Source organism: Alligator mississippiensis, chromosome 5 (genome assembly GCF_030867095.1).
Source record: "Alligator mississippiensis isolate rAllMis1 chromosome 5, rAllMis1, whole genome shotgun sequence".
Lineage (NCBI taxonomy): Eukaryota > Metazoa > Chordata > Crocodylia > Alligatoridae > Alligator > Alligator mississippiensis.
Genome location: NC_081828.1, coordinates 82118206 through 82142364, shown reverse-complemented (window position 1 = coordinate 82142364; position 24159 = coordinate 82118206). Strand labels below are relative to the sequence as shown.

The following is a 24159-nucleotide window of genomic DNA, read 5'->3' as shown; positions in this document are numbered from 1 at the left end:
CATGGCTTGTGAACTCTGAGATGGTGGGGTGGATGGAGCGTCCCATGGGAGTGTGTGGGGGACCACCGCCCGCCCCGCCCCCTGGCTCGGCAGCTGGTGCCACCTGGGTCTGGGGTGGCACCCAGGGTTCCCTTGTGGCCGATTGCCAAGCCAAGGTGGTGTGTGTGGGGGGGTCCCATGCGCGCTTGGTGGCAGACCGAGAAGTGCACTGGAAGTACTTCCTGTTCACTTCTGGGTCCGCCGCCAAGCGTGTGGGGGAACCCCCTACACTCCCAAAGGACACTCCATCTGCCCAACCATCTCAGCGTTCACGAGCCACACTTGGTACCTCGAGGTAAATAGAAAAAACATGTAAAGTTGTGTCTATGGCCAAATTGCTGATTCTGTGAATCAGAATCGAATTTTCAGATTCAGATCTGACCAAATTGAATTGGGATGGTGATCCAAATCAACTTATTGAATCATTGTCCCCTGAATCGGGTCAAATATGAATTGAATACTGCCAACTTTGCACACCTCTACTGAGCATGTGTTTTCACTTGCAAGAGTACCATAATGATGCTCACAAAATATGCAAAGCACAGACATAATTAAAAACTGGACTTCCAAATAGGGTTTGTTCAACCACTACTGGAATTTGTACATGTAAGTACATATGTTGCATATATGATTGCTTACATGAATCCAAGCACGCATTTCTCAGGCATGCTTTAATTAATGAAATGTGTACCATGGCTCGTATTTTCCAAGGACATGCATTTGTTAGCACCTTTGTGTAATAATTTAGCTCTCCATCTCTCCGCTTTCTACTTTGAAGCTTTTCTGGGGTACTCCTTTTGCCCCAATTACAATCCTTTCTATTGTTTTCTTGTAGGTCCCATCTACTACTCCCTCAGCTACCTTCTTCTTCCCCCAGGTAATATCCCCTTTTATCCTGGAAGATATCTCAGCTGTGGAAGCTGCTGAGAGGTTGCAAGACAGTACCACTGACCTATTCTCTCTCCTACTTTCTTTTGTGGTATTTGTCTTACTGCTGTACAGGAGAAGATTAGATAACTGCTGCAAGAGAGCCACCAGAGAAGCTCTTAGTGGTCCTGGACTGTTGTGCTGCTATTGAAGAAATGAGACATCAAGGCAGCTCTGTCAAAATTTCGACTGGTGTCAGGTATGTAGCAGCTTTAGAATGCCTTTCTTGTCCCCTGTATTTGATCCTACAGTATTTTGATTTTTTTTATTATTTTGTGTGTGCGTGCGTGAATGCATGTGACTTTTATGGTAGAACATTGTTTCTTTACTTTGTAGTTATCCTCTTCCGAGTGAATTTATTGAAGACCTCTTCAAAATCTAACTCCAGTAAAATTTCTGTTTTCTGGCATCTTACAAGCCGGCATGCTCCACTAACAGGCATGCCGGCTTGTAAGATAAAGTGAAACCAGAAGTGCCCACCGTGGCACTTCCAATTTCTCCGAGGCCCCATGGGTCAGAGTAAAGCAGCCTGTGCTGCTCAGCCCCCACGGCCCGGGGACATAACAGGCTGTGCGGGGCTGTGTGGGGCCCGCCTTCCTGTCCTGCAGGGCCCGCAGGGTCCACGTGAGGGGTGGCAATGCCACAGGAAGGGCAGAGGGACGCCCCAGATGCAGCAGGAGAAGCAGCGGCCAGGGCCACTCAATTAACTGGCATATTTTGTTATCCGGCATCCCCCATTTCTGGGGGATGCTGGAAAACAGGGCTTTTGCTGTAGTTTGTACACACGCACTCTCATCAGCTAAAATTCCTGTTTTTTTTAAGTGCCTTTGTAGGGAAAAATAAATCTCTCCTAATGAACTGTAATAACGTAGAAAGATACAATTTACCTGCATGAATTCATGCTGAAATACCCTTGTATTAATTTAGGCAATTTACCATAACCTGATGATTAATAACATTCTCTGCTTCTCTTTTTGGTACTGAGGTGAGATTCATCAGTCTGTGATCCCCAGGATCCTGGCTAGTGCATTTTTCACAAGCTAAAGGTATGACTACCTTCCAGGATTATATACTCCACTTCTGCAGCTGTTTTAATGATATAACAACTTCATTAATTAGTCCCTTCAGAAGTTTCATATTGAAATGATGCCTTCTGTCACATACTTTTTACAAGTTTAATTCCTAAGTTCTTTGACAACCTTTTTATGATGCCCCTATCTTATTAATCATGTTGTAATTAGAAGTATATAGAAAAGAAAAAGTAAAGGTCATCATGTAATTGGAGAAGTGTTTTGGGCCCATCATCCCGTATAAGACCATTGACCTGCTGCCATTAGCTTCAGTCCTATTATAGCCTGCTCTGCTGAGGATCTTAGTCCAAACCCAGTGACATCGGTATGCCTTTCAGACAAGATGCTAAAATCTGTTTAGAGGGTTCCTTCATTATTCTCCCAATGGAAATGTGTGATTTTATTATTTTCAATTTAATGTAATTAAAATTATATACTCTCTGTTTATGGGAAAATACAGGCTTTTGGAAATGAGCTTTCCATCAGCAATGGAAAGCCCTGTGATTTTTAACTGTTCTTAGTCAATCCCATTCTTGCGAAATCTTTCCTTACTGTGCATACAAGACTCACCCAGGTGGCAAAGAATTCTATTGTTTCTGGTCAGGAGATCTATTGAAAGGTAGTCAGATTCACTGAGAGAAAAGAAGAGGTTTTAGGTATACCCCCAGTACTTCTTAAGTAGACCCTGCCTACTAGCTCCTACCTGTACACAGCAAACCTGGATATATAGCAGTGAAGCTGTTCTGGGGGGTATCCCCTCCTTCCACTCTCAAACAGGATAGAGTGGCAATGGGGGCTCCCCTACAACAACTTTGCTGGTAAGTTGCTTGGTTTGGTATATGGAGATGGGGCCAGGTTTCTTTGAGAGTGTTCATTCCTGGGGCAGTTAGGGCTTGGTGTTGACAGATCCTTAAATGGCTTGGGGGTAAATACAGAAGCTAGATATTTTCAAGGATACCTTGAAAATTTAGCTGCCTTTGCTTATGGGTCTTGAACTTGTAATACCTCAGAAGGCCTGCTGAGCTCTGCCACAGGTTTTTTAGGATGGATGTTTCCAAGCCAGCCTAAATTTGACTGTTGTCAGAATCAGAGGTGACAAAGGAATGCGTTACTAAAGCCAGGGTGTCAGCAGCAAAGTGGGGTGCAGCATGCTGACTAGTCCATTCACTGCTATAATTGAATATTTTTCTCTAAAATGATGCTCTGGAGTCACTGAAGAGTCTTAAGAACCCTATGCTCCAGAATGTTTTGATCATTTGAGGACATGTATCTTCAACTGATGACCTTGACCCTATGGTATTCCAGGTGTTTCCCTCTGCTACAAGCACATAATCTCTGTCTTGCTTGAGGTTAGTTATGTCTGCTTTTTCTCATTCCTGGCTGATCTCAGCCAGATAAGGGGAAAATAGGTGTGGCAGTGGTATCTGCAGGTTGTGAATGACATGAAGAATTATTTTATGTGCATATTGTTGACTTGATGAAATCTTTATCAAGTCAACTTCATAGATTTGATGAAATCTCACCATTTCCCCTGTAAATATTGAACAGGGCCTGGGAAGGAACTCAGTGTTGTTAATGAACTCAGTGTCAAGGAACTCAGGTTGATTAATCTGATGGCAAAGGTACTGGGATATGGGGAAACTGGATTCAGGCTTTGGAGCATTCCTTCAGTCCAGACTCCTTCCAACTCTTGTGGCCAGGACAGCATATCCCCTACTCAGCTATATACAATTCTACCAAGAGGTCCAGAAACATGAAAATGGAGGCATGCCCTTTTTAATGAATTAAAAGGACTTGTGCATCACTGAATGGCTGTGAATCCTGGCTGCAGTAGAGAGGCCTTTGGATTAGATTTCCACAATTGATCAGTGGCTTCAGATGGAATCATATTTTCAAAAGGGCTCAGGACCCAGAAGTTCCTTTCATTCTCAGGTACCTAAATGGATGCTAAGCTCTTCTGAGAATCTGTCCCCAGATAAATTTTATCTCTGAATCCACTAATTCATTTTTATTTATTTATTTTGCTCATTGGCATATATTTTTATGCTAATGACCTTTGTAAAAATTATTATATTGAGATATAATAATGGAAGCTGATCTTAAGATGTGCTTAAATTCCACTGAATTCAGTACAGCATTTGAGTATTTTTTTAATCCCTGTAAAATTATAATTGGTGTGACTGCAGAGTTATTTAAAAATATCAAGACTGACTAAATGGAACATCACTCATCCATTATTTATGTTTCTTTATTGGCCACTTAAAGCCATAACCTGCTTTCAGCTCACTTCCAGCATTTTTGGCTTGACAAAGATGAATTTGACAGGTCTCACTAAGTTATTCTGATTTCCCATGAACATTTAATTTTACTTTTACAAAAAAGTTTTACATAGAAACTTTTTGAACTTGTGTTTTTAAAAAGGGTGTTATAACAACATTACCAAAGTACTACGCCTTGTTTTACAATCAAATAGCAGCATTATACAGTATATATATTTTTTTCTCTGTGTAGAGCACTCTGGTTGTTTCAGTAAGCATTGTAATTGGTTGCAGAGACAAGCAGAGTGTGAAGAAAGTGTGACAGACAGACAGACAGACACTTTTATAATATGTTTTGTATTGTATTGTGTCTGTCACGCTTTCTTAGCACTCTGGTTGTCTCAGCAGCCAATTACAATGTTTACTGATACAATCAGAGTGCTCTGCACAGACAGAAGTGGCGCCATGACAGTGGGGACTGAGGGGCCAGAGCCTAGACTCAATGTGGGGAGGGGTGGGGGGGTTGGGAAACGGGACTGGACAAGAGGGTGGGGGTGCGGCTAGAAGGGAAGCTCTGTAGCCCCGCCTCCACCTCCTCATGACAGTGGGGGCCAAGGGGCCGGAGTGGTTGGGTGAGGTGCGGAGGGGCCCATGGGGCCAGAGGCAGTGGCGGCAGTGCAGGGCATTGGGTGGTGGCGCTCCGTCTTTGTGCCTCCTCCTTCCCCCCCATCATTCTTGACAGGCAATTGGCTAGTGAATTCAAATATTAATCTAATTTGTTGCTATTTTTAAAATAAAATAAAGTTCTTTCTTTATTAATGTTCTGCTTAACTTCCTTAGGTTTTGCTTCAGGAAGTGTTACTTCATGGGTGTGTTAACTCTGTTTTGAAGTGCATCTAAATAACTAAAAATAAAATTATGACAATACAAAATAGGATTATACATATGCTATGGAATGGAAAAAATCTGCTTCATAACATTTGCTCCTTTCAGAGTTACTAGGAGAAGACTCTTTTTTCCTGTCTTCTTATTAGATAACCAATATCTATCAACTGCCACTTGACTATTTTTTAAATCATGCTTTCTCTGTGGGAAAATGGTCACAGCAGTGACCAAGAGTGAGAAGGGTCTGAAACCTGGGTCTCCTAGTCCCAGAGGATGTGCTCTAACCATTACATGGTTGGTCTAAAACAGGGGTAGGCAAAATATGACCTGCAGGCCAGATCCAGGCCACAAGGCACTTTCATTTGGCCTCCGGCACCCATAAATGAGGGTGGGAGCTGGATTTTTTTGCCCAAGAGGGCAGCTCCGGCCAGAACTGCACCTCACAGTGAGGGGCACAGATGTAACCCATGCTGGCATGCTAGGCCAGGTGATGTGCTGGATTTGGGATTCTCAAAAGAGTGTCAGTAGCCCTGGGAACCCCCTCAGGCAGGTATGCTGACTGAGATGTCCTGTGAAGGGTGTGTGCCTCACCCTTACCACTGAAGAATTTATTCCAAACTCTGTAAACACATTGGTTTCTTTATTATGTACAACTATATACAGAAAATAAATGATTAATTGAACAAAGAATTATATATATTTCTTCTTTTGATTAATCATTTCTTATATAATATCAATAGTTAATAATAAAGCCAACAATTTGAATAACATTTACAACTGCAACATTAGGTGAATAATTCCAACACACTGGCTGGTCCCACTTGCATCAAACAACCTCAATAATTACATTCACCTGGTTATAACCCTTTAAAACAGTTTCCCCACTTATAACCCAGGTTGATTCCCCTCTGGTCACAATCCCTTTCCCATAACAGTAAGGGGGGGGAGTGGAGAAGGGGCTGAGTCTCTGTCCACTCTCCAGGCTGGTGTTGGCTCTCCTCCAGCTTCTCCCCCTCTGCTTCTCCCTCCCTCAGATTTTTATGGCTCCATAGTAGCTAGTCAGAGCCTGGGGTTTCCAATGGGGCCTCTGGTCATAGTTCAAACACTCCAGTAAAAAGCATGCATTGTGCACAGCATACCCTCCTTTTGGAAAAGTTATTGCACCCTCTGCAAACTTTCTGCTGCCCTTTTTGTATGTAGAGATCTTAAGCATGGCTCACCCCACCCAGCTTGCAGCTGGGTGAGCCTTGCAGCTGTTACAGCACACAGCTCTGGCAGGCAGTGGCAGCAGCAGCAGCAGGTGGGAGGGTGCCTGGTGAGGTGCAGCTGACTGGCGCTGCACATCATGGCAAGGGGTGTGGCCCGGCCAGGCAGTGTCTATCACCAGCATTCTCCACCATGCACGTGAAGCCCCTGCACTCACATGGGAGGGAAGCCCCAGGCGCTGGATCTGGCTGCCTTCCCCATCACCCAGGGGAAGATGCCTGGGGCTTCCCTCCCATGTCCATGCATCCCTGGTGGTGAAGGCAGCCAGCACAAGTGCAGGGGCTGCGCATGCATGGTGGGGAGCACTGCTGATAAAGACTGCCTGTCCAGGCCTCGCCCCTTGCCGTGGAGTGCAGTGATGGCTGGGGCTGCACCCTGCTGGGCACCAGTGCCTGTGCCAGGCATGAGCACTCTGAGTATCCTCACCTGCTGCTGCTATGCCATGGGCAGAGTGTGTGGGGGGGTTCCCATACCCCCCTCACCCTCCCTCACACCCCACAAACACCACACACCCACACCCTGTCCCACATAGCCCCCCACATATACACCACCCCCAACATACCCTATGCCCCCCACACACAACCACACCCCCTCACAAACCTCTGATACCCCACCACACACACACGCACTCTCCACAATATACAAAACTAAGAATTTATTTTTGAGTTATTATGCAATCTCTTCTATATACACTATGCAAACACAAATCATGACAAAAATATTTTTGTAATAAAATTAAAATATGTTATAGTAGGCATTTGACTTTTAGTGTATGATTTGGCTTTTTCTGGTTCTAAGATGGCACCCCCCTCCCTCCAAAGGAGTATTTCCAGGGGACAAGGGGAGGGCATTCTGGTGGCAAAGATCAGGGGTTAGGAGTGGGACTCCTGGTCCCAAGATGGCAACCAGGGTTCGGGGCAACTGTCAAGGGGTGGGGCTAGCCATGCAGCCCTTGACAGGTCACCAAAACTCGTTAAGTGGCCCTCCACCCAAATACAGGCAGTCCTTGGACTTATGACACAATTGGTTCCTGAAAACCGCATCTTAAGTCAAAACATTGTAACTTGGAACCAATTTTCTCATAAGAAACAATGTTATAAATGGGGGATTGGTTCCTGAACCAAGGCCTGATACCCTGTTTTCATCAAAAATACCCCAGAATTTTGTACTCTTTCAATTATAGATGAGTAATATAGCTACATTAATATATTTATGTTGTGAATAGCAATCATATTGATTTAGAAGGACTTCTTTGAGGTGACTTTGCTGGACTTTTTGAAGGGCTCTTGCTTGGAATTTTTGAAGGGTTCTTGGCTGGAGTCTTCTCAGGAGTCTTGGCTGCAGGTGTTTCTGGACTCTTGTCTTCTTTCTTAAAGAAAGTGTCCAAGGAAGTTTGGACAGATGTTCTCCAAGGAGATGGGCAATGCAGCGAACTTGTTTGCTGGCATGGCATTGCATCAGATCAAGTGTTGTAAGTCGAAACTGGCTCTGTAAAGTTGAAACAGGGTTTCAATTTATAAACATTGTAAGTGCAAGATGTAACTCGAAATGTTGTAAGTCAAGGACTGCCTGTAGTTGCCCACCCCGGTCTAAAAGGGGTAGGCACCCTTGGCCCACCCCTGGTCCTTTTCTCCTCTTGTGTCAAAGACCTGGTAGTCCTATTTTCTTCTGAGAGAAAGTTTTAGGATTTACCAGACATTATGTGCATGATGTCTGCATGATTCTATTTTGTCCAGATACCTGTGTAGCTAGAGTGTAGCCTAGTGAGAGTGCTCAGAGCAGAAGCATGGTGTAAGTGTGGCTTCTGAACCCCAAAATGTAGGTGCCAAAAGCTTCAGCTATGCAGCTTGGTAAGTGCCATTTAAGCATGTAATGGTGAAACAGGGTCTAGCCCTTTAGGGCCAATTACCTAAAGAAAAAAGTTAGATGACTAACTTGAATTATACCAGGTGGAAGTCTGAAAACCAAATGAGTATACAAGGTACAAATTCAGGCCAAATTCAGCGCATATAAAAGAACAAAAACTGTTATCCACTCTGAAAATTTGATGCAATGTTTTTATAGTTTTAGTCCTCTCCTTTGTAACAACTAAGAACTAATGGTAATTATCTGCTTAATTTATTTTCATAGCTTGGTAAAATTGAAGACAATGTTGTCTCTCTCTCTCTCTCTCTCTCTCTTTTTAAAGGGAAAAGCTACTTTTAAAATGGTTGGAAAGTGAAAATACCTAATTTCTTGCTAGGCCCCTATTTTCAGAGAAGAACTAAGGCAAATTCTTTCTTTTACCTACTGATCAGTACATGAAAAATATTTAAGTCCTCAGGAAATATATGTAAATAATTTTTAATCAATATTTTCCTCATACATATATTTTATATAAACTTTATGCTTACACTGATGTGAATATTCTCTTGAATACATGCTGGCATTTAAACTAACCACTGTCTGTGGTTGCCATTATGGTCCAAGTAAGTAAGCAATAAATCAGTAATCAGACATGCTGATTACCTGAAAATCTATGGGATTCAGAATTCAGTTTATTAATATGAATGTTGCTGGCTAGAGTTAGACCATATATTGTCTCTTTGCTGCCCAGCACAGAAAAAGCAAGAGCAGAGAAATTCTGTTCTGTTTTAGTCCAGATTGTATACCCCACCAAATCATCACTTTGAGCTGCTATAAGCCCTGTGCCCATCTGGTCTTGAGCAGGCGCTCTTGTGCTGTCTTGGAGCATGCACCCAGGATTGACTGCTGTATTTGTTCCTGCGATCTTAGCGAGGGCTCACACTCTCCCCGAGGGAAACCCCGAAGCTTTCCTGCCACAACTTTGATTTTGTCTTTCAGTGGTGGGGTCCCTTCCTGTGGTCCCTTGTGGATTGATCACACTTCCTGTGGGTATTTGTGGGGCTCCACCTCCCCTATACCTCAGCCATGTGCCAGTCCCTAGGATGGTCACTAGATGGTTGGTTGGCTCGCCATCCAGTGTTGACTCCCGCTCTCTTCTCATCAGCTGGGCTTCTGATGACCTCTCCCAGCCCTATGTCTCTTCGGGACACTAAGCCGTCCCTGCTCTTCAGCCAGGTCTTCCGTTATTGCTCAGCTGCCTGCTGTGCTACCCTGGCCACTCCTAACTCTGGAGCATTGCCCATGACTCTGACCCTCATCTCAGAGTCCCTCTGGGAAATCCACAAAAGCAAAAGAAAAGGAAGAAATTAACAGAAAAGATAGCGGGGTAGGGCCTTGGCCCATCCCTACTTACAGGTCTGGTGTCTGTGGCTCCTGCAGTCCCTCAATGCTGTCCTTGCTCCTTCACTTAGTTGTGGAATCCTCTGACGTGTCCATCCCCGGGTCCCTTGATGGCAGCTGGCACCCTCCAGAGAAGAGCCACTCATATGATTAGAGGCCTGAAGAGCAATCCATATAAGGAAAAGTTGACAAAAATGGGGCTGTTCAGCCTAGAAAAGAGAAGACTTTGGGAGGATTTGGTGGCAGCTTACAAATATATCAGGGTTGAGCACCAGGGGCTAGGTGAACAGCTATTCACCAAAGTGCCCCAGGGGAAAACCAGGAGCAATGGTCATAAACTCCATGAAGAAGGTTTCAGGCTGGATATAAGGAAAAACTTCTTCATGGTTCATGTGACCAGACTCTGGAATAGACTCCCACTGTGGGTGGTGCAGGCACCTACCCTGGAGATCTTCAAAAGGAGACTGGATGCACACCTTGCTGGGCTTATTTGACCCCAGCAATTTTTCCTGCCTAGAGCAGTGGGGGACTGGATCTGATGATATCATGAGGCCCCTTCCAGCCCTAAACTTCTGTGAATCTGTGAGAACGCTCCCATCTCCCCCTGCCCTCAACACCTGCAAATAGTTCAGTAGTTAGAGCATGTGTGGCTCAGCTTCTGGCCTGGAAGGGGCTCTGGGTTCTAGCTGGGGCCGTTGCTTCTAGTGAGGCAGAAGCTTCCTCTTGCACTGTTTTATCCATTTTTTCCCAATGTCTATGTTAATGGCTCTGCTTCAAAAGAACACCAGAGAGGGGCATGAGGTTTGATAATGCCAAGCCTATGGTTGGTGGATACAGTCCTGTGCTGGGGGTTCAGAGGTTAAAACTCTTCTCTCCAACTCTTCCCTAGCCACTGAACAAAAGGAGTAAAATCACAGGCTTTATCGGTTCCTGAATCTAATGCTAGTTGTCAAGGGTTTTGGCTGCCTGCTCTACATGTATATAATTCTTGGGAAGAATATATAAAGGAAGTCATTTACATGACTCTAACACAAAATAATAATAGTTATGATGTTCTCATCTGAAGTAATTTATTTTTATGACATACCCATACAATGTTAGTCAAATATCCAAAACACTTGAAACGTACATAAAATATACTTACTATAATGAATTTTATATTTGCTTTGCAAGTGTTTAAGCAGCAGATCAAATAACTTGGTAAGTGGCTGCATTTTTGTGCTGGATCATTCCCATGGACCATGTTTGGTATTCCTGTTCTAGAACTTCCACTGAAATCAGTTTGAATCCCAGCTTTTCTGAGAGCAGAATTAAACTGTACATGGGTACTATACATATGATCCTTAGAAACTGCTCAAGCACAGAGTTTTATTAAGAAAGTGTCCGTGCTTGCTCAAAATAAACAATTGAAAGAGCAATTTCAGTGGAACATTTACAACTGGAAGCAACACAACAAGAATAAAGCACTTCGGATGTAATTATATGTTCACTGAAGTAACTAATTTTAATGGTACAGGAGCAGAGGTGTGATTCAGCAGAAGCCAGACACTTCTATATTGTATGTAGTCATAGAAATACCAGAGTTAGCTACACATCCTAACATTAATACTTCATAAAGTTCACTTCCTATTGAGGGTCAGAAGTAGGAAATTGCAAGCCTAATAAATCATCTAGAAAACGCAATGACATTGCCAATGTCAAAATTAACATAATTCTCTGTCTGTTGTATAATGGAAAGACTTCTTAATTAAACATGCTTTACTGATTCTACCATTACAGTTCCAACTGATATGGTATCAAGCTGCTTTGACATCATCAGTCCACTAAGCTCATCAAAGGAAAAACAATTATGATGATGCTGAAAGGGGATGAAAGAGGTAGCTGACACCATACAACAGTAATAAAAGGTGACTTCAGCTACTTGCATTTACACTGGCCAAGTATCACTTTACAACATGATTCAGAGTAGCACTCGCTCCAGTTGCTTGTTGGAATCACCAGCTGTAGAGGACACAAGAGAAACTGTAACCTTTATATAACTGCAAGATCCCTGGGGGATGCCAAAAACTAATGTTCTGATACTAAACTTTAGAAAAGAGGATTTAAAGAAAATGGGTAAATGAGTCAGAAAGGACCTAAAGTCAAAAGGGAGATTATAATCATTCAGGCCAGATCTTTGACACAAAACAGCCATAGAGACACTTGAGGATGTCATGTGTGGAAACAAATACCTCAGTGGCACACAGCTCCCTTGGAAACTCCCATGGTATCCCTCCTAAGATTCATAGATGTTAGGGGTTGAAAGGTACCTTTCAAGATCACTGGGTCCAGCCCCCCTGCACTTGGGCATGAAAGACTGTTGGGGCTAGGTGACCTCAGCAAGGTGGGTGTCAAGATGCTTTTTGAAGATTACCAGTGTGGGTGATGGTACCATCTTTGCGGGGAATCGGGTCTGGACCCTCGGCACTCAAATTGTAAAGAATTTTTTCCTTATGTCCAATCTGAAGCGATCTTCAATTGGTTTGTGCCCATTGTTTCATGTCTTCCCCTGGGGTGTCTGGGTGAACAGATGCCCCTAATATACTTATAGGCAGCCAAGTCCTCTCTGAGTCTTCTCTTCTCCAGGCTGAACAGTCCTGTGTCTTTCAGCCTCTCCTTGTATGACCTGCTCTCCTGACCTTTAATCATGCGTGTGGCCCTCCTTTGGACTCTCTCGAGCTTCTCCACATCCTTCCTAAAGTGCAGCACACAAAATTGGATGCAGTACTCCAGCTGCAGTCTCACCAAGGTCGAGCAGAGAGGGAGGATGACATCCTTAGTCTTGCTCGAGATGCATCAGTAGATGCATGCCAGTGTTTGATTCTCTCTGTCAGCTACAGCATTGCATTGGTGGCCTTCACAGAAGATGTAACTGGAAAAAAGTGGATTTGGCTACTTCCCCCACTGCATGGGTGATCGGTGCCCCCTGAGTCAGGGGGGGGAGCACTTGTCCCCCCAGCGGCCAGTCAGTGATGTGCCTGGAATGGCCATGGCACTTCTCCTGGTGCCCCCACTCCCTGGCTGGCACTCTCAGTGGGGTACCAGTGCTCCCTGGTACCTGCCCCCTCTGCCCATCACCTAAGCAGGCAATGCTTCCTGTGGCAAAGTTCCTTGAAGCCTTGGGAAACCACTATAATATTTTTATAGTAGGGAATCAAACAGTGCTTGATGACAGAGGGAGATCAGTGTGGGCCAGCCTTTTTGGTCAGAATGCCACAAAGTAAGTCCTGCCTGTTCCCTAAGTGCCACTCTGATTCTCTTCCGTTGCCAGTTCCTTTGCTGTGCTCTCTCTTCCCTGTTCAGTATATTGACCCATTCTCCCTGCTGTATCTGCACTGTCCTCCCTGCTTTCTGCTGGATTTGCCATGGGCTGAAGCATCTGCATGTGCAACTTGTGGCACACATGTCATGGGTTGGCCACCCCAGATCTAACCCATCAACTCAGCAAGTATATCCTAAGTGTCACAAAAAGCAAAAGGAAGCAGGAAGGTATGATGGGCATGGCTACACCCTGCACAGAAGGGACCAGATGTGTAAAAAAGGTGGAGGTGTTGCTCTCTATGTGAAAGAGCAATACGCCTCCTTGGACATTGGTTCCAAAAATGGACAGCTTGAAACCCTCTGGGTCAAGTTGCAGGGGGAGGCACAGGGGGGCTGGGGCGGTGAGAGAGATGTAACTGTAGGTGTATACTACAGACCACCAAACCAGGGGGAGGAGCTCAATCTGGAGTTTACCTGAGAATAGACTGAGGCTGCACATGCACATGACGTTGTTATGGGCAATTTTAATTATCTAGACATCTCCTGGGAAGAACACTCAGCCAAGTTGGAACGGTCGTGATCTCTCCTGACCTGTGTTGAGGAGCTCTTCCTCACTCAGGAGGTGCATAGGCCAACCAGAGGTGATCCTCTGCTAGACTTGGTCCTGGCCAAAGGAGACAACCTGGTGACTGACTTAAATGTAGAGGGAAGTCTGGGCGACAGCAACCATGAAACCATCATGTTCGCTGTCCAACATAAGGCAGACAAATTGGACAGCAGGATTGAAGTCTTGGACTTCACAGATGAAAATTTCAACAAGCTTAGGTCACTAGTAGAACAAGTGCTGTGGGACCAGGGGCTGAAGGTGAAAGGTGTGCACAAAAAGTGGTTGTTCCTTAAGGACATGATCCGGGAAGCACAAAGGAAGTCCATTCCCATGTGGAGAAAAGATAACAGAAGAGCTGGTTTAGCCCTTGGCTAAACAGGGAAATCACAGTCCTCTTAAGAAAGAAGAAAGAGGTTTATAAATAATGGAAGCTCAGGGCAGGCCCGAAGGAGGACTATTCCATGACAGCCGGCATTTGCAAGGAAGAGGAAAAAAGAAAGGCCTGCATTTTCAGGGAGCATATAAGAAAGGCTAAAGCAGCGACCAAACTTAGATTAGCAATGGGAATCAAGGAAAACAAGAAGTCCTTCTTTAGGTACGTAGGGAACAGGAGGAAAACAAATGGGAGTGTTCGGCCATTGTTCAGCAACTCAGGAGAGCTGGTTACTGGCATCCAGGAGAAAGCTGAACTTCTGAATGACTACTTCACCTTGGTCTTTTACCAGATCAAGTGGAAAACCACACCAGGTAGAGTAGAGGATGAGCACGGTAGGAATAATTGCTTTCTTACTATTGCTGTAGAATTGGTATATGACCAATTAATAAAATTAGACGTATACAAGTCAGCAGGACTGGATGATCTTGATTTGAGACTTCTGAAGGAGCTGACCGAAGTCATTGTGGAACCCCTGGCAAAGCTCATCCACAACTTGTGGCACTCTGGAGAAGTCCCTATGGACTGGAAGAGGGTCAATGTTGTGCCCCTTCACAAGAAGGGCAGGACGGAGGACCTGGGCAACTATAGGCCAATCAGTCTAACTTTCATCCTAGGGAAAATCCTAAAAAAGTTCATCAAGGAGTCTATCTGCGATAAGCTTGCAGAAGGGAAGATTTTGAATGACAGCCAGCATGGCTTCATCATGGGCAGGTCTTGCCTTGCCAACCTCAGCTCCTTCTATAACCACGTAACTCGCCACCTGGACATGAGAGAGTAGGTTGACATTGTATACCTAGACTTCCAAAAGCCCTTTGATCTAGTATCCCAAGATGTTCTCATGAGAAAATTGGAGGATTGTGGACTTAACTCAGAGACAGTCAGGTGGGTGAGAAACTAGCTCCAGGATAGGACCCAGAGAGTCGTAGTGAATGGATCTGTCTCATCCTGATGAGAAGTCAGCAGCGGTGTCCTACAGGGATCAGTGCTTGGTCCAGTACTTTTCAACATTTTTATTAACAATTTGGATGTGGGGGTGAAGAGCTCACTGGCCAAGTTTGTGGACTACACCAAGTTATGGGGCAATGTGTTCATGCTTGAAGATAGGCTACAGTTACAGGCGGACCTAGACAGGCTAGCAAGTTGGGCAGATCGGAACTTGATGAAGTGTAAAGTGCTCCACCTCAGGACGAGCAACCCCCAACACACCTACAGGCTTGGCAGCGCCAAACTGACTAGCATCACAAATGAAAGGGACGTGGGGGTAATAATAGACCATAGTATGAATATAAGCCAGTAGTGCGATGCTGTAGCCAGTAGGGCAAATAATACTCTGGCATGCATCAATCGATGCATCTCCAGCAAAGCTAAGGAGATGATTCTTCCACTCTACTCAACACTGATGAGAATGCAGCTGGAGTACTGCATCCAGTTCTGGGCACCACACTTTAACAAAGATGTGGGGAAGCTTGAGAGAGTCCAAAGAAGAGCCACCCATATGATCAGAGGCAAGCCATATGAGGAAAGGGTGAGGGATCTGGGACTCTTCAGGCTGAGGAAAAGAAGGCTGAGAGGGGAACTGGTAGCAGCTTACCACTACACTAGGGGAGTACATCAAGCAACTGTTTACCAGGGGACCGGAGGGGAAAACTAGGAGTAATGGCCACAAACTCCTGGAAGATTGATTCAGGCTCAACATTAGGAAAAACTTCTTCACAGTCAGGGTGTCCAGACTGTGGAATAAGCTCCCTCCAGAGGTGGTGCAATCGCCTACCCTGGAAATCTTCAAGAGGAGACTAGACCGTCACCTTGCTGGGGTCACCTGACCTCCAGTTATCTTTCTTGCTCGGTGCAGGGACTGGACCCGATGATCTTCTGAGGTCCCTTCCTACCTTATAATCTATGAATATGTTATAACAATTGTGAATAAATTGCAAAGTTGAAGAAATTGTTAGAGCCAACAGGTGTTAGAATGCTTGCATCCTTATTGGACTATGTTTAAAATGAAATAAAAGTGAAATAAATTAAATAAAGTGAATTCTCTGTCATGTATACATGTTGTGTTAAGAGTGTGGTACATGTCTCATGGTTGTTGGCTCTGGATTTAAAACCCAGATGCCTTGCTCCAGGTGTGGGGAGAACCACCCTTAGACTGACCAAGACCTTTCCATTTGATAATAGGCAAATGTATTGATACACAGTGATAACAGAAAAGAAACAATACAAATAATCAAGCAATTCTATATATCTACCAAATCCTACGTCTGTCATCAGAGTCAAAGTACATCTGGCCAGGATGCAGTCATCACTCTGAGGCTTTCTTTCAAGTGTCAGATGTCAGCAGTCTAGAGGTGGAATGCCGAGGCCCACAGCCCCCTCCAGTATGGTGGATGAGATGGGCTGGTGGTATGCGCTGTGTCCATGGTGGCCTCAGGGATCCTTCCCAGGGAATGGGGAACCCTCTCAGGGAGGAGGAAGAGGAGGGGTGGGGAGGAGGGACCTTTTGTTATTCTCAAGTCTCTGCTTTTATGTTCTCCTTCTCTCCTGATGACTCTTGATGCATGGCTGTCATTGGTTGGTCTCTCTGTGTGGTTGTCATATGTCCACATAGCTCATCACATGCGCACATACTCCTTTGGTCTTTCTGGGCTGTCTCCTAATTTCATCTGTTCCCCCAAAAACCAGGACTCAGGCTCACCTGCTCTGGGGCCTTCTTATGGAACAGTGTAGTATGTGCCCCCTCTTTCCCAGACTGTGTGTATATCCATTGGCCTCGTTGTGTTAGACAGCCTGTTTGCTTTGACGGTTGTGTGAAACTGTCTATGTGAGATCCAGACTTTTAGAAATCAATTAACCCCTGTTGCCCATCTTAAACCATTTTAATACATAGCTATAACTATATGTCAATTCCCAAAAAGCAAGCCTTTAAATACCATTTTAAGCTTACAATGGTAGGGGGAAAGATTACAATTTACTAATGGGCTCAACTTATTATTCTTGGACTATTGAATGCAGAAGTCTTAACTGGCATCCAGTGTAGTATTTTTCTGTATAAAATAATTGGCAGTATAAGCCCTCTTGCTCCAAGTCATAAGCCTGCTACTAACTAATGGAGTTAGGAAGGAACTTCACTTATGGATAATGTGAGGTGATGGGCTGGCTGGTAGTGATTTAGCCCAGGGGTTATGAAAGGGTAAAAGATGATTGAAGGACTTGGGATTCCCTTTCCTTACCAATCTGGTAATGATTTGGCCCAGGGGTTTTGAAAGGGTAAAAGATGATTGGAGGGCTTGGGATTCCTTTTCCTCACCAATCAGGCTCCAGAGACTCACCCTCCGTGTCCCCTGATTGGCCCCTTGGGTCACCTGGAGGGGGATAAAAGGGGCAGCGCAGCTGACTCAGAGACCAGCGAGGGGCCACAAGGAAGGAGTTTTAAAGTGCTGGCAAGGGAGGGAGTTGTGAATGTTTTGTTATTTTGTTTAGTTTGAGGTAGGAAAGGAGGGAAGGCTGGCTCTTGTGGCTGGCTAAAGATGTAACAAGCTACTACATGTGGTGGAAAATATGGACATTCTAAGCTTAACTGCAGCAATGGAGACAGGAGCCTTGCTAAAATGGCTGGAGGGGCTGCAGCACTCCAATTCCAGCAGGAACAGTTCCAGAGGGAACAGCAGTAGCAGGTGGAACAGCAGCAGCAGCAACACCTGGAGTTCCTGAAGCAGTATTTGGAGTCAAGATGGACCTCCACTCAAGTTGGGGAGTCTCTTGGTTCCCAGAGGATAAAAGATGGAGTACTTACCAAGATGGGACCTGCAGATGACCTGGAGGCCTTCCTTGCAACTTTTGAGTGGGTGACAGAGGCTACAGGATGTGTGGGCTGTGAGGTTGTCATCACTGTTAACCCCTGTTGCCCATCTTAAACCATTTTAATATAGATCTATATCTAGATCTGGGAAGGCACAGACCATTTACCGGGCCCTGGGAGCAGATTCAGCCTAGGATTAGAAAACCCTTGAAGTCATCATAGTAGATGGGCTGGGTCTCACAGAGGAGGCTTGTCACCACAAGTTTCAACAGGAGACTTGGGATCTAAATGCACAGTCTCAAGCCATGGCTCAAATTAAAACAATTGTGCACCCACATCCATTTGTGGAAATAGTGGAATTGGTGACCCTAAAACAGTTCTATGTCATCCTTTCAGTAGGAGCCTGGAGGTAAGTGTATTGCCACTATGTTACCAGCTTGGAGGAAGCTATCTGGAAAGTGGAGGACTTCATAGGGGTGGAGTTATTTTGTCTGGATCCCTTGGAAGGTCAGTAAGTCCCAGGGCCAAGGAAGCCTAGACTGGAAGAAACAGGCAGGGCCTCTTTTAGGGGCACTATCTCCTTCTCCTCTGAGACCCCAGCCAAGGGGAGAGCCCATGAGTGGCCCCTCTGGAGAAGAAAGCCACCTGGAGAATCCCTGCAGCCCAGGAGGAGAGAGGGGTGCTCTGATGACTTGTTTTCAATGAAGGGAGAAGGGCCATTAATATCAGGACTACCCTCAGATGAATGGTTGGTATGGCCATGCTTGTGGCTCAGAGGCTTGGTAGAAGAGCCCATACCAGAAGGGATTTGTGGTCCCAGTTAAGATAGGGGATGCATGACCATTGGGGGGAAAGGAATTTAACATCACAGCTGTGGTGGCTAGCCATTTAGCTTACACAGTGGTGGTGGGGCAAGACTGGGGCTTGATGTCCTGATGTCCAAATTGTTTTGATTGGCTCAAAGAGTTGATAGAAGCCAGGCAGGCTTCAATTCCACTGAGCCAGAGCTGGGGAGGAAATTATTTTCCTTCTCAGACCCTGAACTCTTTGGACCTTGATGCAGATCACACAGAGCAGCAGAGGGTCAGGCAGGAGGCCCTCTCAAGCCAAAGGAAATGTTTGGGGAAAGGGATTGGGGTTCAATTCAATTGGACAACCCTCTGAAAGATTCAGAGGGTTGGGATACCCCAGGAGCTCCTTGAGAGGGTGGACTAGATCAGGTAAGGGGATGGTTGGATTTCATTTGTAAACAAAGGGAGGACCTGGTATATAATTCTCTTTATGACTGAGAATCATATGTTGGGCCAATGGGGTCATAGTGGGTGCAGGGTTAGCAGCCTAGGACCTATTTTGAGTTACAGGGGGACCTCTTGATGAGAATAACAGAAGACAATGCCGTAGGGACCTGACAGTCCCAATCATTAGTGCCAAAGCAATACCACAGCCAGATTTTGAAACTAGCCCATGATGTTTCATGGTGAGGCCATTTGGGGATGGAAAGACCTAGAATAGAGTGTTGTCAAGGTTTTTCTGGCCTGGAGTATACCAAGAAATCAAGGATTATTATGCATCCTGTCCTGAATGCCAGCTGCTCACCCTGCATCCCATGCATAAAGCCCCAATGGTATTTGTTTCATTGGTTGGCCTACCCTTTAAGCAGGTGGGAGTGGACTTGGTGGGACCATCTCAAGAGGGTTAAAGTTCATTCTGGTCCTTGTTGACTGTCACCTGCTACCCCGAAGCTGTGGCCATTTGCTTGACTTAGGCACAAACTGTGGCCTCTGAGCTATTGCAGATATTTTTCCATGTGGGAATTCCCTGACAGGTTTTGACTCACCAGGGTATGGTCGTCTTGTTTCGGTTATTGCAAGAAGTTGGGTCTTGCTGAAAGATTTGTAAAGATTTCAGTGTACTATCCCCAGATGGATGGATTAGATGAAAGATTTAATGGGATACTGAAGGGCGAATTGATAATTTTTCTTGGAAGAGCCTCAGAATTGGAACCAGTTTTTACCATACTTATTGTTTGCCAATTGAAAGGTTTTACAGTCCACCACAGGACATTTTGCCCTTTGAATTATTGTATAGGTAGCAGCAGCGTATGTTAGATCTCTTACAAAAATCTTGGCAGGCCCAGGGGTCACTACAGAATGTAATCCAATATGTCCAGAAGCTACAGAAAAGTTGAGACCTGAAATCTTGGGGCTGCACAGAAGGTGCAGGAAGGCGGGTAATAAAAAATGTCTGGATTTTGTTTTATCAGCTAGAGGTTAGAGTATTAGTATTTCTCCTCTCCTCCAAAAGTAAGTTGGTGGCTAAATGGCAAGGCCCATTTGAGGTCCTATGGAGGGTAGGCAAGGTAAATTTATCAAGTTCACCTACTATGGAAATGGTGGGATTTGCAGGTATAGCACATCAACCTGTTGAAGGCCTGGAGGGCCTGAGAAGCCTGTATGGTCTTTACAGGTTTACTGCGAGCTGTTCTGGGAATATCAAATTGCCATCAGATCCTGTGGCTAGCATTATGCTAGGGAAAGGTTTGAATTGAACTCAATGGGCTGAAGCAAAAAGCCTACTGGAGGAATTTAAAGAGGTGTTATTCTGGGTAGATTTATGCTAATTGATCATCATATTAGCCTCAAGCCAGGCTATGCAATTCAGAAGGGTTATTCAAGAATTCTAGCACTGTTGAGGGAAATGATAAAATGAGATTAAGAAGATGCTGGACCTTGGAGTGATAGAGGAATCTGCCAGTGAATTAAGTAACCCAGTTGTTTTGGTGTCAAAACCCAATCACACAGTTCAGTTTTGTATTGTTTTCTGTAAAGTCAATGCAGTTTCAAAGTGTGAAGCATAATCTATGCCCAGGATAGATGAAATGGTAGAAGGAGTAGGCAATGCAAAGTATATAACGACCCTAGATTTTACCTCTGGATCCAGTGTTCTAAGAAATCACAGCCTCTGCAACACCCTGGAGGCTCTACCACTTTTGAACTCTACCTTTTGGCCTCCACGGGGCCCCAGTGACCTTCCAATGTCTAATGGAGAAAATACTCTGCCCACACCAGGCATGTGTGGCTGCCTATCTGGATGATGTAATGATATTTGCAAATGTGTGGGTGGAACACTTCTGGTGGGTAAGAAAGGTGTTATGGTCAATACAAGCAGCTGGCCTCATATCCAACCCTAGTATATGTTACCTGGGATGAACAGACACTAGATATCTAGGATATATACTCAGCAATGACAAATCAGGCCCCTAGTGGACAAAATAAAAGGCCCTGGTGGACTCTCCAGTGCCAGCAACGAAACTGCAGGTGAAGTCATTTTTATGGTTATTAAGCTACTGTCAATAATTCATCTCAGAATTTACCACCAGCATGGTCCCACTTATTGACCAGCTATGGAAGGGTCACCCAAGTGTGATGCAGCATTTGGGAAGGTAAAATAGCCAGTATGGAGTGCATCAGCCCTGTGCAGTACACACTTAACAAAGGAGTTCATATCACAGATGGATGCTTCAGAGTGAGGCTTTGGGGGTTGTTATTTCCCATGAATCTGAAGATGGAGAACACCCCATCCTGTATCTCAGCAGGAAGCTTCTCCTCTGGGAACAGAAATATGCTGTAATAGAGAAAGAGTATCTAGCAAGTAAGTTGGTAGCTGATACCCTCTGTTATTACCTCCTAGGGGCCCATTTTCTTTTGGTCACTGACCATACCCCATTAACATGACTTAAAGCTATGTGGGAGGCCAACCCCCAGTTGGCAAGATGGAACCTGTCCCTGCAGCCTTTTGATTTTTCAGTACACCTTTCAATATGCCTGGGACTACACATGCAAATGCAGACTTCTTCTCTGAGTGCAGGGGTGGGAGGGGTTAAAAATGGAAAAGTGTATCCTTGCCTACACTCTTGGTTGGGAGTGGGGGGGATATGTAACAAGGTGCATGGCTTAGCTGCAGGGGGCTAGAGGGTAATAGTTTGCCTGCCTAGGACCTCTGGGCCAAATGACAGGGATGGGGGGTGGTTGGCTGGCCCAGAAGGAAGTTAAAAGCTCCCAGTGAGATGACATTGGGGAAAGAGGGAAGGTGAGAAGAAAGGCAGTACTAAAGCACTGGAGTGAAGCCCTTGCCCTGGTTAAAAGAGGCAGGAGGGTTTTTTGGATGTTTTGTTATTATGTTTAGTTTGAGGTAAGAAAGCAGGGAAGGCTGAATAATTTAATTTTTATCCCATTTAGGTTTTAAGACACATTTACAAAATACTTGTCAATTCAAAATATCTTCCGTTTGCAAACACATCTGCATTTCTGTGATCAAGATGGACATTTACATGAGCAAACAGTGAACAAGCAGTGACACATGAAGGCAGTGTTTGCAGTCAGCATTTCTCAGGACTGAATCCTGCTGAACATACCTTGTAAGTATCTATCCGTTTTTTTTAATGTGTAGTCTTCTAAGACTTCGTGGGATTGACTCTTTTGAGATCTGTAATATTTCAGGGTAAAGTTAAACTACCAAATTTAAGCTGAAATATTTGGTTCCAACCTTCTGTCAAAACTTAAAACAATTTCTCAGGTACATTTTCTGCTACTACTGCCTTTGGGACTTTGTTCCACATTTTAACCCTTCTTTGTAGAAATGAATCACAGACTCAAACCCTGCTTCACTTTAAATCATGGGTTAGGGACAGAAGATGCACATAAAGCAGTTTAAGTTATCAGAAAATGGTTTAAACCTGTAATAGAAACTTAGTGCATATAAACCAGTTTCAAAATGGCCAAAACTGATTTAAAATAAGCTGGGTTGAATGTAGTATAAGATTTAACTGACTTGGGTCAAACCAGTTAATGAAACTTTTGTCCCAGACACCTTCCTTGTTCAAGTTAAATCAGAGTCCTCCAGCATCCCAGATGCTTTGCAGCCCTGGGCTGGGCTGTGCTGTCTCCTCCAGCAGAGAAGTGTTGTAGATGGGAGGCAGGGACTGCCCTTCCCCACTCCCAGGCAAACCTCAGCTGGGGTCTTGGGCCAGGGAGGGGGGTTGGGGTTAAACCCACCTTTCTTCAAGTACAGAGCTGCTCCACAGCTAAACTTACTGAAACTTAGTGCTGGCTGCGACTGTGGAATACAAATCCCAGAGGCACCTGGAAGCAGGAAAAGGAAATGATGTGCAAGCCTGAAGAGTGCTGCTGTTGTGATTGTGGACTGCAAATCACAGAGACCTCAGGGGCAGCAGGAAGAGAAAGTGAACACACAGTCCAAGCTGGCTATGTGCAAGAGGCATGCTCTAGCACCCCCCGGCTTCTGGCTTGAGCCACTACAGGCATGTGGCTGCATTTCCTGGATCAAAAGTAAATGTGTGTCCAGTTATTTCTTAGTTTAATCTCTGCAGCTTAGACTAACCTGCAAAGACTGAATCAATTCAGCCTTGGGCTTTTTGACTGTGTGTACTTAGCCATGGTGTATTGTTTTTTCAATCATTTAATACCAAAGGAAATCAACATTTATCATTTTGGGTAGAAGGGAGATCAATTTAAGGTCTGCCGGGGTATTCTTGGCTGATTTGCCTGGCCTGTGCTATCAAATGCAGGTGTTCCAACAAAGAGCTAATAGCTCTTCAAACTACATGGTTATTAAAACATGTGAACATAAAACTGCCTTCTTCTCTACCATAGTAGGATTCTGCTCAGACTGGGAAGTCTGAAAACAATATCTCTATCTCATTCTTGATTTGGGGCTAGATATAGTAAAGGTGACCAAAGAAGGAATTGGGCACAATTTAGGTGAGACAAGAAGGTCCTGAGAGAAATAGCATAAGCATAGGATCTTGTAGATCTAGCATAAGAACATTATCATTAATGACTGAAGTAACCAAGTGTACCAGGTATAGTTATGCTACACTAGGCATAACTTTCTTTAGTTGCTTAGATAAATTGTGAAAGCAAAAGCAGCTTTGTCAAAGAAGCCCATGAAACATAGAGTAAGAAAATAAGGTAGGATGGTAGTAAACAACAATCCATGATGGTAAAGAAAGAAATCCTCCCTTCTATAATCTTTACATCTATAATCTTTACGTCTATATGAGACACTTAATGTGCAGTAGACTAATTCTATTGTGCATTAGCATGTCACAGCAAAAACCAGGCTAATGAGTTAATGCACAGTAGAATTAGTCTACAAAAAGACTGTGTGTCATTGCTAATGCACATTAGCACTGGTTGTTGTGCATTTATGTAGTACCTCATATTAGAAGTACTAAACTTAATGTGCAGTAGCAATGGTGCATTAATGTATGTATAGATGCAACCTGTGTGTCATTGTCCTGAGAA

The 24159-nt window shown here is 44.5% G+C and overlaps 1 long non-coding RNA gene across 2 annotated transcripts in view; it reads left to right on the top strand.

Moving 5' to 3' along the window:
• LOC109282547 (uncharacterized) overlaps positions 1 to 24159 on the top strand; it is a 132116-nt gene that overhangs the window by 58511 nt on the left and 49446 nt on the right. For both annotated transcript variants that reach the window (XR_009462231.1, XR_002089553.2), the window contains exons 2-5: positions 875 to 916; positions 1042 to 1165; positions 1952 to 2012; positions 22072 to 22250. This is a non-coding gene — a long non-coding RNA (uncharacterized LOC109282547). The remainder of the gene's footprint in view (positions 1 to 874; positions 917 to 1041; positions 1166 to 1951; positions 2013 to 22071; positions 22251 to 24159) is intronic.